A 17,295-nucleotide genomic window follows, 5' to 3' on the forward strand; every position below is an offset into this window, starting at 1 on the left:
AGTGATATTTCATCAACTTTGTGATTGCACTGTGAGGCCGTTCTTAGGAAAGTAAGCTGCTCTCCTTATAGTATTTACATTTTGTGTGTGAGAGAGAGTCCCTGTGTTTTCTGCACTATCAGACTTAACTCGTCCATTGCTATTAGTAGAAAATTATGTTTATGGAATAGGTGTTAGCCTGCTATAGTTTCTATAGTTTATAGTTCTTGTTTGGAATGTGTTCACAGCAGTAATTGTATTATATATTGTACCACTGCCTCTATCCCATCATCTTGCTTTCTCACTAGTGATAGCTTTATCTGTTTCTGGATATTCTGCACATGATCTAATCCCAGAACCTTCTTATCTATTGCTCCTTTTTGTCTTCCTGATATTTTACCAAGCTGTTCACGAAGTTCTTACTTCATATCGTAGATAAAATGTCACCAAGGGTACACCATGTTAGTCTTCTTTGGTCCTCTTATTCCAGCTTTTTTATGTAGGACAGAAGGAAGTCCACATTTGATAAACACCTTTCTTCTATAGAGCCCCTGTTCAAGAGTCATGAAAGACTGCCTTTTTGCTATCCTAGAGAGATCTGTCTCAAAAGACACTCATTTTCAGGTCAAGAGTGCAGTAGATAACCCTAGTTCCTGAACATTCCTAGCCCAAAAAAAAAAAAAAAAAATTGTAACATCCCTGAGATCCTACTGACACTCACACTAAGCACTCTTGTCCCTTTGGGGAACTCAGGACTTACCTTATCGTGGCCAGTTTCTTGTTTTAGGTCAGTCACTAAAGAGAACCCAGAACTCTCATGCCATCCTCACCCCCATCACTAAAACTAATCCCAATCCTCTAGTTCTGTCTCCTGATTGTCTCCTGATGCCTTTCTATCTTGAAACACGTTAGTGTACTCTCCCTTATCTTCTCTGCACCTGAAGCCTCCTGACTGCTTCTCACACCTTCTTTCAAGAGGCAGCTATTTCCACCTCACTCCACTTAAATCGTTAAGATTGGAGGTGAGATAGTGTCCTCTTAGCTCCTCAGTGCCACATCCTGAGGAGTCTCTTTTGTTCTCTGAAATCCTGTAGGTAAATCCTCACAGCATTAAGAGATAGCCTTTGAATCCTGCCATTCCTCCCACAGGCTCTATTTATTTTTATTTCTTTTTTTCTTTTTTTTTTCTTTTCCAGGCTGGATGCTTAGGCAAATCTGTTGTAAGCTCAGTCTAATTCCTCCACCCCAGGATGACACTTTCCCTCCTTTGTTAAGAGCTATGCTTTTCCTTTCTGTCTTCCCCAGACTCTGCTCTTGTTATATATTATAGTAACTTGATACCTATAAAGATAAAAACTGTGCAAGGGGCTCAGTGATATTTGTCTCTCGTATATGAGATTTTGATTTCTAGCCACGGAACTAGAAAAACGCAAGGATCCAGGTAGTTGAGTCTTCATAAGCATCAGCCCTGCCACAAGACCTTTTCCCCCTTAATCCCTTCCTTGTAACAATCTCATCATCTTATAAAACAAATAGCTGAGAGCTGTCTAATGCAACACTAGCATTTGTCTTCAAAATTAGAATGAATTGCTTAAGTCAGCGCTTACTTTTTTTTCTAATTTTATGACATAAAAAGGGTAATAGTAAATACCTATTGACTAGTAGAATAATTTATAGTTCTCAAAGATACAGCAATAAAATTATGCTTTATTTCTCAAAATGTACAGTTAAAAGACATTTTTGGTTTTAACTGTGAAGTAGCTATTAGTTCAACACTTACAACACACTACCGATTCTTTGAACTTTGATAATGTTATGTTTAATAAGATAAATATTTAAATCTACTGAATCTTTACTTCCTCTTTTTGTTTTGAGCAAAGTATTCTTTCTAAAAATAAAATATTAAATCTTGGATCAAATAGAAATTATTTTTATTTTATTTTCCAAGTTCTCTTTATTTATCCAATGTCATAAATAGCTACAAAATGTGGGTATAGTAAAATGAAATTGCTTAAGTTTGTTTTGAACTTTTCTTTGAAAATTTTAGTAATGACTCTTATCTAACCTTTTGTCTTTAGTCCGAATAACAATATAAATAATGAATAAAACCCTATGTTGAAGTGAAATCCATACACTTGCTGGCAGTAACACGACGTTGACTGTTTAGCTGGGTGGTTAGCTGGAGCCTTACAACACTGATGAAAATTCTGAGAACATCATAGCATTAAGACACATCAGTAGAGTGTTTTAGGGATGCAGCTCCTCCTTGACATGGTCAGAACCTCAAACACAAATGATTTCAAGGGATTTCAATCTGCTCAGCGACTATAAATTGTTAACTTGCTCTCTGGAACCAGAGTGGGTGATGGCCGGAGTTGATGCCAGCCGCCTATGGCACTTTTCCAGTATTGCCTCCTTGCTTTTCTATTAAAGAGATGCAGGTATTTCAAGGTGACTTTTGGCTTTGAGAGATCTCTATTTAAGATAAATAAATGTTGAATTTAGACTGAATTCTAACAATGACCATGTTTATTTTTGTAGGAACTTAAAATGTTCAGCATCTTAAAATAACAAGTTGGACTGAGGAAATGTGTCTCAGGCAGTAAGAACTTAAAGGAGGTAAGATTCTTTTTAAATTAATGTTTTTACGTATTAAAATTCCCATAAAAATTTAGATATACTGATACATATCTTTGCAGGTAATTTAGAAGATACATTTTATAAGTTAAGAGCACTTCATTTTGTCACCAGATACTGTCCTTTGGGATGATTTGGATATTTGATAGAGTTTTAATATTTTAAGAAAACACATTATAGGAAGGCTTCATTTCAGTTTTAGAATAAATACCCCAAAAAATGCTGCCATTTTTTTTAAGTAAAGGATTAATAAATCCTTATGCTTAGGAATTTCCCTAGGTTGGCCACTTTCCCAGGGGTTTCCTAACAGAGGTGGCTGGTGTGTAGGCAGATTGCCATTCAGAAGAAGCCTTTGGCTAGCCTGCCCTTTCTGCATTTCCTGAGGCACATATGGTTACTATCAGTCAGAACCTATCCAAAGGCAGCAGGGCCAAGCACAAGGAAGCTAGTCAGTTTCGACTAACTGTTATCTTCATTTTCACCAAAGATCCGAAACTGAGCTATCGACCTTAAATCAAACCCCCGTCAGCAAGTCCAGAATGTGGACACCCTGGTTATTTGAGTCCACATCAGCATCTTTTCAAGGTCCATTTCTCGTATAAAGTCAGGAGATAGTTTAGCAGTACTAATCTTGTGATTCTGCTTCCTGCGCATGTCGCTATGGAAAGAATGGGGAGAATGAACAACGGAATTTAACAGTATGTGTGGATATATGTGAGTGATGGTGTGTGGAGCTGGAAAGGAGAAAATAAAACAAGGACTTTATGTATGCTTCTTTCTTACCTTAAGGACCACTGAGTAAAATTAATTCATAAATTAAATTTTGATTTTTAAGTATCTAATTTTATTGGATTTCTTTGCATTTCTTATTCTTTTTTTTAAATATAATTTTTTTATTGAAAAAAAAAAGATTTCTGCCTCCTCCCCGCCTCCCATTTCCCTCCCCGTCTCCCTTTTCCCCCTCCTCCCTCTCCTCTCCCCCTCCCCCCCACTCCTCTCCTCCTCCCTCTCCAGTCTGAGGGGCAGTCAGGGTTCCCTGCCCTGTGGAAAGTCCAAAGTCCTCCCCGCTCCATCCTGGTCTAGGAAGGTGAACATCCAAACTGGCTAGGCTCCCACAAAGCCAGAACATGAAGTAGGATCAAAACCCAGTGGCATTGTCCTTGGCTTCTCAGCAGCCCTCATTGTCCGCCATATTCAGAGAGTCCGGTTTTATCCCATGCTTTTTCAGTCGCAGTCCAGCTGGCCTTGGTGAGCTCACAATAGATCAGCCCCACTGTCTCCGTGGGTGGGTGCACCCCTCGTGGTCCTGACTTCTTTGCTCATATTTTCCCTCCTTCTGCTCCTCCTTGGGACATTGGGAGCTCAGTCCGGTGCTCCAGTGTGGGTCTCTGTCTCTATCTCCATCCATCTCCAGATGAAGGTTCTATGGTGATATGCAAGATATTCATCAGTATGGCTATAGGATAGGGTCATTTCAGGTTCTCTGTCCTCAGCTGCCCCAGGAACTAACTGGGGACATCGCCCTGGGCACCTGGGAGCACCAAATCTCTTGCCAACCCTAAGATGGCTCCCTTAATTAAGATGTGTGCTTCCCTGCTCCCCTATCCGACCTTCCTTTATCCCAAACATCCCGTTTCCCAAGTTCCCCCCAACCTCCCCTTCTCACTTTTCTCTCCCCATCTCCCCTTACCCCCCCCCCCCCCTCCCCCAAGATCCCATTTTTTTGCCCGGCAATCTTGTCTAGTTCCCATAATCAGGAGGATAGCTATATGTTTTTCTTTGGGATCACCTTCTTATTTAGCTTCTTTAGGAGATCAAATTATAGACTCACTGACCTTAATGTGAACAAGTTAAACTTCCTTATGTATTTCATACTAATATAAATAATATATGAAACTGTGTTTGTGAAGCCAGTGTTAAAATGGCTATGTGGAAAAGCCTCTTCCATCAGCAACATGTTTGCCATGCAAGGTCCAGATTCACTAAATCACGATGTATGTTAAAATTGGTATGCTTGTAGGAATTTTGAATGCTCTTACTCAGAATATAATATATAGTATTGCCAGAACAGTATTGAATGTACACATGTATATGAGTTTATAAACCCATTGTTAGAATGATCTCCTTTTCAGCACCCTTTCCCAGGACTAATTGCCTCAATGCTGTTTTTTGTGGAGGTGCCATACTCACCAAGATTGAACATTCAGTTCCATCTTACCAAATTGTCAGTCCCTGACTCTCTGATTATAATATCTTCAAAAGTCACAGATTCAGAGGGAATACACGAAAGATGCAATTGTCAGGCATGTCTTAGATGACATTCCACATTTGTGAAAGGTAAAATTGCAATGTTGTGTGGTTTGAGTGCCTGTCATTGTTGTCTGGGAGTGTTGCCTCAATTATGGAGCAAATATCTAAGAATGAGTTCATAAACGTCAACAGCATGTATCAATGAGTTTCACATCACTATATATAATAATGTACATTATTGGTTTGAAAGGAGTAGAGAACAAAGTCAACGTATGAGGATCTGTAAAAGCCAAAGTATCAAAATATGATAAAAATGCCTTGAATTATCTCCCAAATATTAAAATATAATAGAGATCGTGCAAACCTGAATTTATGCCCCCGTGTTTCAACTATTATAAGTATATATAAACCAGTATACATAAGTGTAAATTGTATGGAAAATGTGGTCTACTCATTTAAAGGTGGGAGTTATGTGGCCTTCATTTCATCTATCTTTCCCCTCAATCCCCCTCTTAAAAATTACAGAAAATATATGTATTTATCATGTATAATTCGGTATTTTCCTGTGTATAGATAATCCACATTTTATATATTTTACCACTTATTGTTGCTTTTATTATATTAATACTCACTTAACACCTATTGTTGTAGTTTTCTGAAGGAAACAATAAATGTATTCACTTTTACTTAACAGCTCCCTGAATGTTTTTTTTTTCTTATACAGATAAGACTTCTCTAATAAAACAAAATAGAATGAAACCTTGGGGGAGCCTCTCCTTTTTAACAACACAGGCAAAGCTAGAGACATTATGTTAAACCAAGTAAGATAGGCACAAAAAGACAAATACTTCATGGTTTCATTGATATAAAATATGAAAACATGTATCTCATGAGTATAATAATCATTATCAGAGGTGAAGAAGCTAGGCAATGGGTTTAAAAAGTTGAGTTCTGAAGTTTTGAACAGAAGTAATCTGAAAAAAAGATTATTGGTGTTACCAATAGTTATGACATATTTTGCAGGCTCAAATATTTCTATTGTTGAGAAATATATGTGTTTGAATAAAGTAAACATGGTAATGTCCGTGATGCTTTTTAATACATATTTCCTGAATGCAAGAATAGTTCTGGCTCTATGCTTTCTCAGATGTGTTTGATAAATTCTACAGTTATTATATCTAATATCTTAATATAAAAATAATGCGTACTCACTCAGCAAGGACAAAGTCATCACAGAGTCTATAGGTGAGAGAAAGAAGCCCAGAGCTGAGAAGCCAGAAAAAATACAACCCCATATCACTTCAGAAGGAAAATTAAAAAGGTGTGGGTGTGAGGAGAAGGTGCAATCACAATGCTGAGATGAGCGATGGTGTGCAATTGCCCTTGGGGGGGTCAAAGTTAAAAGTCTTCATTTTCAGTCCACTCCATCCAGCTTCCCTCTCTCCAAGACACACTCTCATCTCTGTTTCCTTCAGAAAAGGGCAAATCTCCAAGAGAAGACTACCAACTAGGATGAAATGAGATACAACTAGACAAGGGAAAAACCCTAGGATCAATAGTTGGACAAGGCAACTCAATAGGAGGAAAAGAGTCCCAAGAGCAAGCAAAAGCATCAGAGACACCGCTGTTCCTACTATCAGGTTTCCCACCAGAACGCCAACCTAACAGTCACAGCATATACAAGAGAACCTGGTGCACCCCATGCAGACTTGCTGCTTCAGTCTCTGTGACCCCATGTGAGCCTTGCTGAGTTGATTATGAGAGTCATGTTCTCCTGGTGTCCTCCATTCCCTCTGACTCCTATAACCTTTCTGCCCCTCTTCTGTGGGATTCCTGTAATGCCAAGAAGAGGGACCTGATGGAGATCTCCAACTTTGACTTTCTCTCTGCATGTTGTCTAGCTGAAGGTCTCTGCATCTACTCCCATCTGTTATTGTCATAAGGCTGCTTGTTCGTTTCCCAATTGCCCAGCCTTGAAATAACCACTCAGAAACTATATCAATTAAATAACTGCTTGGCCTATTAGCTCTAGTTTCTTATTTGCTAACTCTTACATCTTAGTTTAACCTATCTCTATTAATCTGAGGTCATGGCCTACCAGCAAAGTTTCAGCATGTCTGTCTCCAGCAGCGGCTGTATGACTTCTCTCTTACTCCGCCCTTCTTTCTCCCAGCATTCACTTTAGTTTTCCCTGCCTAGCTAAATTCTACCCTTCTGTAGGTCCAAAGCAGTTTCTTTATTCACCAATGGTATTCGCAGCATAAACAGGAGAATCCCACATCAATCTATTGTCAGAGGAAGACTTTTGGATGACAACTGAAAATGCCTCTGATCTATGAGTATTACAGAATATCATTTTATTTTTCCTTTCCTTTCCTTTTCTTTCTTCCTTTCTTCTTTTCTTCATTCCTTTCTTTCTCCCTTCTTTGGCCAATCATATTTGGGTTTATCCTAGATCTGTAGGCTATTCAGTCTCTGGTTTATGGCCATCCAGGCAGTATAGGGCATGGGCTCCCTCTTGTGCTGTGGCCCTCAGGAAGTTAAACACTTTGATAACTCACACACATTCTGTGCCTTCATTACCCAAGCACAACTTGAGGCAGGATAAAGTGTAGATGGAAGGATTTGGATCTGTGTTGGTGTCCAGGTTTCTCTTTCCATAGCCTGCAGAGTACCTTCCTGAACCAAAGAGACAAGAATGTAGGTGTGAAGGTACAATCAGGCACCAACTTAACCTCTCTACGTTCACAGAGCTGTGTGGATGTTGTTGTCAGCAATAGGGCTCCTCTGTCATTTTTCAGGGAGAAAAGTTTCCTTGTTCCATGAGCCTGGGTTGTTTAGGAATCACCATAGGAACCCTGCAGCCAACTACTCAATCAAATGTAACACATTCCCATCGCAGGAAGCTTTTTCCTGGCTACAGAAGATCGCCAAATCAGACTCCCTATCCTCCATTACTAGGAGTCCTTATTGTCACCTTCATAGATTCCTAGAAGTTTCCACTACACCAAGTTTCCACCCCCAATGCTCCCCAATTTCAGCTGTCTCTCCTCAAAGTCTCTGCCTTCATCGGACTCCCCTCCACACACCTGCTCTTTCCTGTTCCTTGCACTTTCTGCCCCAAGTCTACCCATAACACTTTCCCCTTCCAAGTGAGGTCTACACATCCCCACTCCAGCACATTTTTAATATTATTCACTTAGCATCAGTATTTAGAAATGCATATACTTGTGTGTATGAAGATCTTACTTTTATTGCTCATACTTATTCTGCCAAGTGGTTATAATGAAATTATTTTTTCCAATCTAGTGTTGGTTGATGATCAGTTTATTTTGAGTGTTTGAAAATTGATTTTCTATAAGTTATTGCATATATATCTTTTAGTGGGTGTGTATCCGTTTCTCTTGGAGAAAAAAACCCTTAGAATACAAAGGGCACTTCCCAGAAAAAGGACTGGGAGTTGAGAAATAGACAAAATGTTTTAGTGAGTGTTCTTGATGGTTTGGTAAATATAACAAGACAAAGGCGACTTAAGAAGGGAAAGGCTTATTTCAGCACAGTCTGTCATGGTGGGGAAACATGGTTACAAGAGATGGAGGCAGGTGTTGTTTCCCCAAGTGTACATAATCAGGAAGCGGGGTGTTGTGAATGCTCCCGTTCAACTAGCTTCCCCCAAGGTTGAGGGACGAATGGTGCTGCCCACATTTAGAATGAACCCTCCCACCTTGATTAATCAAGATAATCCCTCATAGGCATGCCTGATGGTTGCCTCTTAGTGATTTTAGATCCTGTCATGTTGATAACCAATAGTAAGCATCGCATTGTTCAGCACAGTTTCTCTTCACAGAAAGAATAGTGCTTTTATAAATGATTAGATTCCGGATGCTTTGCGTTTTTCTTTAGATCCGCTGGGGTTTGCTTGTTTATTTGCTTATTTTTGTTTGTTCGTTTCTGGATTTCCTGCCTATAGCTTCTGACAAATTCTATCATTAGAAAATTGTATCTTTCTTTGATTATAAAAATTTTTGGTTCTCATATTCTGTGGATGCTTTAAGGATTCTCATGCATTTAGACTCTCGGTATCTTCCTGATGACTTGGCACTTTAATCATTATGAATGTTTGTTTTATCTATGGTAATGCTTTTCATGTATACATATTCCAGGAGATATGTTTCTTTACTTTCTAGTGCTGTTATAAGCTCCATGTGCAAAAGCAATTAGAGAGGCAAAAATTTAATACAGTGTACAGTTGAGTCAGGGTAACAACTCAAGCAAGAAAGTAGAGGCAGAAATTGAGCAGAAGCCTGAAGACAACAGATTACTCATCCTGCTCTATCTCTATGACCCAAGAGTCCTAAACCCCTTGACATTAACTTAATCTCTTCATTAATTTTTGGTTTTATCTAACTCCATTTTGTATTCTTAATGTTTTCCTTAATGAATTTTTTCTTTACTTAGCCTTTCAAATTTTCTATTTAAATTATCATTTTCCTAGTCTTACGTCCCAACAATTCCATATGGTTGTATGTTTCTTTGTCTTGTAACCTGTTGGCTTGCTTGTTTGATTTTAATATAACAAATAAATCTAGAGAATGTGGATCATACTTTGTCACATTCTGTATTTTCCTCATTGCCTTCGTCTCCTACACGTTTTTAGTGATTGATTTCATGTGTTGTTGTTTGTCATTATTATTTTTCTTAACTGATTTCCATGTGTCAAGTAATTTCATGGTAGACATTGGTGTTGATGAATGAGATACCAGAACAGTTTTGTAATTGCTCCTAAAGGCAGGAAATGGGATTGATGCTAAAATGGATTAGAGGTTGTGTTGTAGATTATTACATTGAAAATGCTCACTGTGGACCCCAAATGAAACATACAGAAACCAGTAACTTCAGGTTTCTCTGGTCGCATGCACGGATGCAGTGTTTGACTGTTGTTAACATTTTTGGAGCAATCTAAGGACGTTGATATTTTCATAGCAATTCCTATGTCTTCCAGTAGGATTCACATGCAGTGCTAATCAACTCTCCATGTCATTAGTTATAATTGTCTTGCTTATCCTAAGTTTGCCAACTCCCCTTTTCTACATAAATTGATTTCATGGTAATTTGTCATTCTCTAAAGTTCTGGCAATGTTCTAGTTTTATGATTGCTTTTTAATCATTCTCTTGAACTTAGAGAATGAATAGACTTCTCTTTGTTATTATACTCTGCTTTCCCTTCCTCTGGGGTTAAGGGAGGCAGAGGAAACTTGCCTGGTTTAATTAGAATTTGCCTGATATTCTTAACAAATAATCAAGTACATTTTACTTAGTCCTGCTTTCTCTACAGTATTATTATAAGTGATGACAATGTGTATCCACAGATCTGATGGGGATAGAAACTCCCCCATCTACTTTTCAGAAACAGATGTCTAAAGTGACAATGGTTAATATGTCTTTCCTCTTTTGTGACCAAATTTTAAGGATCATTTTATATAACTATTGGCACCTATACTGCAGTAAGAGACAGAAAACTTCATCTGTCTGCTTTAATTCAAGCTAAGTTGTTTTAGTAAGAAGTTGACGGAGGAAGGTTTGGACATTGTTGGCTGAAATGATGCTTTGGGATGATCTGCAGATTTCATTACTCATGTTATTTCTGTTCTACTATTACGGCAGGTAATTGACTATGGTTTAAGTGGGAGTATAGACTAAAATTCAGTTGCAGTTCATCTGGGTTTCATCAAAACTATATCCCTGTTGGGCCACAACTGGCCTTTGAAACAATTTATGTCTACAAGTACTACCCAGATTCACTGGGGAATTGCCTGAGGTCCGAGGCAGTTGCCATTGTAACAGCCCCAGTCCTTTCTTCTTCTGTAATTGCCTTACAGAATTTAACAAGAAATGAATGTAACAGTAAAGAAAGAAGTATAAGGAAATAATGTATTCGTAATGGTTGTATTTGCAGAATGTTGTCTATAAATCTGAATGCAACCATTGAAACTACACTTCAAAAGTTAGGACTTAAAACCTCACTTTTTAAGGACCCCTTGTTTTACTTCATTCTAAATATGTGGGTACCAGTTATCTTGAGCTTCCATCATCAAGTTCATTTTTGTTGTTGTTTCAAAGTTGCAAGATAAAAATTTCGCACCAAACCATAGAATTATTTTTCACCAAGAGACTGGATTTCAGAGGAAACCTCTAAATATGCTACATTTTAATTATGCTTTCTCAAACATGATTAGATATTTTCAAAAAAGACTATGGGATTATATTCAGAAAATGTCCTTACTGAACAATAAGGCTATGAAACTGGCACCACTTTTTGAAATGACTTTAAAGAGTATTAAACTGTTCAACTGTGACCCTTTAAAACATAAATTTCAATTTCAACCTGAAAAGCAACAATAGTAGTAGAATCTAAGATAAAGGTCCCGTAACATCTATTAGCATGCTAAGAGCTATAGGCTCCTCAGAATTTTAAATCCACTTTGGATATTGAATGTGAAGCTATTGCAAGGAAACACATGTAAAATACAAAGATAAATAAAACAAAGACATGCACAATCATAAAATCACAGGACATCAAGGCATTATGGCTCACATGAGCAATACCAGTTATAGTTTTATAATATTTAATTATGACCTTAACTAGCCTCGCTAAGCAGACAGAATCCCTCATACAATGAAAGCTACTGGAAGATAGGCACTCTGCCTCATATTCAGTAGGGAAGAAAACATTATACAGATACATTCAAGCTTTTACTTGTGTGTACTAGATAGCATGAAAGTATTCTTTCAATCCTTCCTATTACTCTCAAATACTTTTTTTAAGAATTAGAAGAATAAATTGCTTGAAGTTGTCATTTAAAAGAGGGGTAGTTGGATGGATGTGTAGTTCCATTGTGAGATTATTTCAACTGGACTACCTTATTAATCAATATGAACCTTATTCCCCAAACCACCCAACTCTATTCAAACTCTAGGCTTCACCTAAATATGTCTTTTAAAAAAATATCAGTATTTTTTTTAATTCTCAGCACATGTACAATACTGCTTAATGTATGAATTGCAAATTATGTGCCATTTGGGAACTGAAATTCTATTCATTAGCATTGCATTCACTAGTAATTGCTCAGTTAACATGCTGATTATTCTATTAGACATAATTTGTTAAACTGTCATATATGTGCTTACTTATATAATTTCTTATGGTTTCTAATAATATATGAGAATACTTGTCTAAAAAATGACTTGGACAAGTATCTATAGACTTTAGTATCAAACCGAAGAATGCATGAGGCTGTCTATTGACATTACCTTAACACATGTTGATTGGTTTTCTTTCCCTCATAATCATAAAAAATTCTTAATTAGACCTTAAAATACAACATAGAAGATTTGATATACTACAGAAAAAAGGAGGTAAAAGTAAGAGTATCCAAGTATATAATTGCTACATTTTATATATTAGTCTCTTTTTATTAAATGAATGAAAATTAGTGCTGAAATATTATTTAGAGAAAATTATTCACAATCCATGTAAGTATAGAGAAAAAAGAAATAAGAAAGGCAAACCGATTTGCTTCATATCACATACTGAAGCAAGCAATATATGGAAATAAAAATGTTGAGCCTACTGAGACTGATTATTTTCCCTTACGAGAAGCATGTGGTATTCATTCCCAATATTTTCCAAATTTTAAAATGTATCCTTTTGAAAAAACTTGCCCCAGGCAGAAGATAAATTATGACATTTACATTCTGTGAATGAAGTAAATCTTTACCTTGACTTCATGGTTGACCACACAGAGTCAGTCGCCAAAAGCGACCCTAATGCCACTCATCCAACAAAAATGATACTGTCAGCATTTTGACGAATTTATATTTTGAACTAAGAGACCACCAAGTCACAGCAATATTCTAGACCAACTGCTAGTCTAGACTTTGATGCTAGACAGAGGTGCCTCCTGAGTGAAGTCCTTCCACATCCCGCAGGCTAAGAGAACACACATCTGAGACGCGTTAGTTGAAATTCCACTCAACTATTGATTGCCAAGTTTGCATGGAATGATCACAGTAGAAACGTAAAGAAGCTAAGGAAAACTTCACACTAAAATCCACAGCTGACAGACAGGGCCCACGGAACAGAGAGGAAAAAGCAAATTTCTCCCCATGCTCCATTCGCCATTTGAAACTTAAAGTTCACCTATTTTAAACAGGGGCATCAGGGAAGCCAGAATTGAGTTTTGAGACTTAACATCATTCTGTGGGGGCACAAATAGCTCCACATATGTTATTCCTTCTCTGGAAGTTTGAGTGGACAGAGAAGAGGAAAGTTTGCTGGTGATATACTCTTTTTATTATTCATTTTCTGAATATTTCAAACATTCCAGGTAGTATGGTTAATTATTAGAATAAAACGCTTACTGTATAATCAAAAGAATGCCATCGTGGGAACTGAAGTTTAAAATTTTCAGTACAATGTGTTAAGGCTGAAAATGGTGGAGTGCCCGCATCTCTGCCTTTACTTTGCTTTAACAGACCATCAGTCTACTGCAATTTAATCTTATTAGTTGCAAATATAGACAGGTAAGAAAATGTAAAACTGACTAAAACATGTATGGAATAGCTGCATATCAAACTACACATGCAGAAAGCGTATGGAAATTTCTTAGTGGGTATATTTTAAAATGTATTTCTTTCATTTTTATTTGGTGTGAATGTTTTTCGGCATGCATGCACACGTATCGCTTGCATGCCTCGTGCCCTGGAAGGTCAGAAAGGGCAGCAGAGTCTCTGCAATTGGAGGTAACTATCTCTTTGAACCAACATTTGAGTGCTGGTATGTGAACTCAGGTCCTCTGATAGGGGAACAAGTGATCCTAACCACTGAGGCATTTCTCGAGCTCTTAATATTTTTACTAATAAAGAGATATTTCTTGATCAAGTTGACATTTATAATGAAGGAAATTGTCTTCCGTGATTCTTTGATATGATTGCATTCTGGATGGAAGGAATTCATGCAACAATTCTTAAGAAATTATCAAGAAATGTACTAAAACAGACGACATAATTTTACTAAAATAATGTCAGTTAGAACAAGAGTATCTTATATCTCTTCCAGAGTTCTTACGATGTAAATCATTGGTGAAGAGTTAAACAATGTGATTTGAAACTAAATTGTCAAAGACTATGTATTACTTTAAAGTATTTGTCAGAGAGTTATTCATTTTACTGCAGATTCCTTTATGATGTCTATTTCCTCAAAAGGACACTTCCCTAAGAAGTATTATGACGCTCCTGAGAGGCTGCTCTTTCTAACAAAACTTAATCCACTCAATGCACGTGTGTGTCTATTTCCCTTGATGTGCTGACAGGTGTGGTACAAAATAGGAAAGCTATTGTTGACTTTGGAAACCTGAGGCAGAAATAATAGAATAAGTTGAAGGCTGGAGTTAATGTTTACCTATAGCTGTCTGATTTTCTTTGGAAATATAATGTATTTTGAAATTCATAAAGTAATATTAAAACAATAAAAAGATGGTGCACCTGATAGAGTTTTCACTACTGTCTGCAGTTTATACACTTCTCACCCTCCCCATCCGTGTTACACAGGCTAAAACTCACGATACTGTTTTTAAACATGAGGTTTTTTAAAACAGAAACGGAAATATTCTTTTTCACCTGCTCCTTGTCTTGATCACCCTGCCGACTATCAGGTAAGTTGGAGTGGGTAGTGTTTCCTCTACAAATGAACTGCTCTTCTCTGGCCTAAGAGCTACTAAAAACCCGTGATTAGCATGCAGAAGGAAGCCCTGGCATGCGTGCACCATTCGAAAGCAAGTGTGAGAAAGCAGCCCCAAGGCCTTTGAGAAGATGGGCTTTCAGAACACTGAAGTGCTGCTACTGGCTCTGAATAGGCAATTATGCCAGTCCATTGCACAGGGCACTGTGGATTACACAGCCACGGTGATGCTCCCCAACAGCGACTGGTCCAGATGTTTAAATTCTGATTATGCTCGACTTAGAAACCTTCGAAAATATACGCTTTAATTATAGACATGGAAATAATTACTTCTCTCCCTCATCCATCACCCTGCCACGGCTGAGATTTTTCTAACTAGGGCTTTGTTTGTTGCATTTGTAAACATACATTCTATCACTTTGCTGCAAACACATCCCAATTACTGCTTGTATATAATTTACTCCATGAAATATGTAAATGATATCTCCACATATTTATTAATATATTCACCAATTAGAGTTCATCTAGCTGGCCAACATGAAACAATTTCATAGAATAGGACAAGATATTTCCCAAAATGTAAGTAGCTATGAACCATGTAATAAACTGTTGAACCTAATAATAAATATGTCAAAGGCTTCAGCACTTACAGCATACGGCTGTCTTCTAAAGGACGGAGCTGCAGTGGTACGTTAATACGTTCTTTGTGAGTTCGTTCCTGGAGCCGCTGGCCTTCACGGACTATAGTGCCATTAGTGGCAGCCTCTCTGACAAGGTTTGATGAGGGTAATTAGCAGTCCAGTCTGTGAGCTCTGATGCTGTGTCCTCTGTCACTACGTCTCCACTTTGTGTGCTTTCCATTAGACGACACACAGAGTGCAGCTTCTGTCGTTCCTAGTAACGGTTTGTCTTTCTCACTTCCAATTTTAGTTTGAACCACTGGAGTCATTAGACAGCACCCAGATTATTTCTCAAGGAATTGTGGCATATTAAGATGACGGATTGTTTAGTAGAGACAGAGATTCAGTATAATTCACTTCTGAGTCAGTTATTCGAAATGAAGTAGTCACAATGTATAGCAGCCTATCCACTTACCTTCCAGTTGCGTCTTCTTCTTGCCCATTTTGCGCCTTCCAAATTATCCCCGACAATTAGACAGTATTTAACATGCCTCGTGTTTGTCTTCGCAGGCGTGGTGACACCTAAGGTGACTAAGAATGGCGAAAAGAGTCTCTCTTTGGCAAAGAACTGAAAAGAACAGAAAATGAGGAGTGATTCTGCTTGTTGGCTGAGTGGTTAGCGTTAGATAAGCAGATTTGTAGTGAGGTCATCAGTCACAATTGGGTGGTAATTTGAAAATGGATTAGCTTAGAAGTAGCAATTTCTGCCCGATGGGTTTCACTGAAAGAGCCTGCCCAATTCTGTAAGAGACCTCATAAACTGGCAGAGATCAATGCCTACCTAATGTGGTATTATGCACTGGGCACACTCCAGTGATTACAGCACAGCTGTGCCTGGCTTTTCCTCGCTACTTCTTTAACACTTGCACGGCAGGTGCCCCGCATGACTATTTGGCCCAAAGGAATAAACTTGTTAGAGAATTAAATGGACTGGGGGCAGCTTTGCCTCCTAAGTAGCTACTCACTCAATGGCCAGTGAGGGGTACCGGTAGCCTGAGCCCAGTAATAAATAAGGACTAAGTGATGTCCACGAAGGAAATAGCTCCCCCCATGCCTAGGTGGTGCTTTCCTGCTTGGAGAGGCTATGATGTGTCGGCCTTGCTTTTGTAACTTTAAAGAACATGGTAACAGAAATTTTCATTTTGAAATGTGTTATGCTTTAAATGTTAGAACTTCATATTAAAATGTATAAGGCAGCAATACATATGTAAGGGTTTTTGTTGTTGTTTAGTATGGAGCATGTAAATTAGATGTCAGAGGATGAGAAGGAATTCGGTCAGGCACATTTTAATTAAAGTTTGAGCATGAGACATTAGCAATAGTCTCTGTATTCTTTAAAAAATTCCTCACTCTGTGTGTGTGCACGCTTGGGGCACGTGAGCGTGAGTGCACATGCTTATGCATACGCAGTCATGCATGTGGCCATGCCTTGGTACATGATGTGCATATGGAAATCGGAGGACATTTTCTGGGAGCCGCTTCTCTTCTTCCACCACTTGAGACCTGGAATTTGAACCTATTTAAATGGCAGACACCTTTACTCTCCGAGCCGTCTTGCCAGCTCCGTATTTGCATTCTTGTCTTCATAAATTTCTATAAATTTCTGTACCAATTACTTGAATAAGACAGGCATGAAAAGTTAGCAGCATCTAAGTAGCTGGAAATTCAAATATTTACAGTCAAATAATAAAATTTACCTGTATCTCTAGCCAAACAATGATTTTTGTTTGAAAATTTCATCTTGCACCTCATCAATGGCTGTAACGTGATATGGAATGGAATAATATAAACAACTTTCTGGACTAATGCAACAGTCAGAAAAGAGTCTATATTGGGAATGACTTATGATTAATTACCTGAAATTGGTCTAAATAATATGAGGTATATATTGTGAACTCCCCCCTTGCTCTATAAAATATATGTCCTATTATATATTCAATAACCAAACTTGTTAGGTTTCATACAACTATCTGCACAATTTTAGATGAAACTGGCATAAATACTGTATGA

The 17,295-nt window shown here is 37.9% G+C and overlaps 1 protein-coding gene across 1 annotated transcript in view; it reads left to right on the forward strand.

Moving 5' to 3' along the window:
* The window catches only part of Sema3a (semaphorin 3A), a 350,207-nt gene that overhangs the window by 54,960 nt on the left and 277,952 nt on the right, over positions 1-17,295 (forward strand). Inside the window, exon 2 of the mRNA XM_050139692.1 lies at positions 2,521-2,598. The gene's annotated coding sequence lies outside the window, so the exon portion shown is untranslated. The remainder of the gene's footprint in view (positions 1-2,520; positions 2,599-17,295) is intronic.

This window comes from Alexandromys fortis, unplaced genomic scaffold, assembly GCF_014885135.2.
Source record: "Alexandromys fortis isolate MF-2015 unplaced genomic scaffold, M_Fortis_MF-2015_v1.1 scaffold_38, whole genome shotgun sequence".
Lineage (NCBI taxonomy): Eukaryota > Metazoa > Chordata > Mammalia > Rodentia > Cricetidae > Alexandromys > Alexandromys fortis.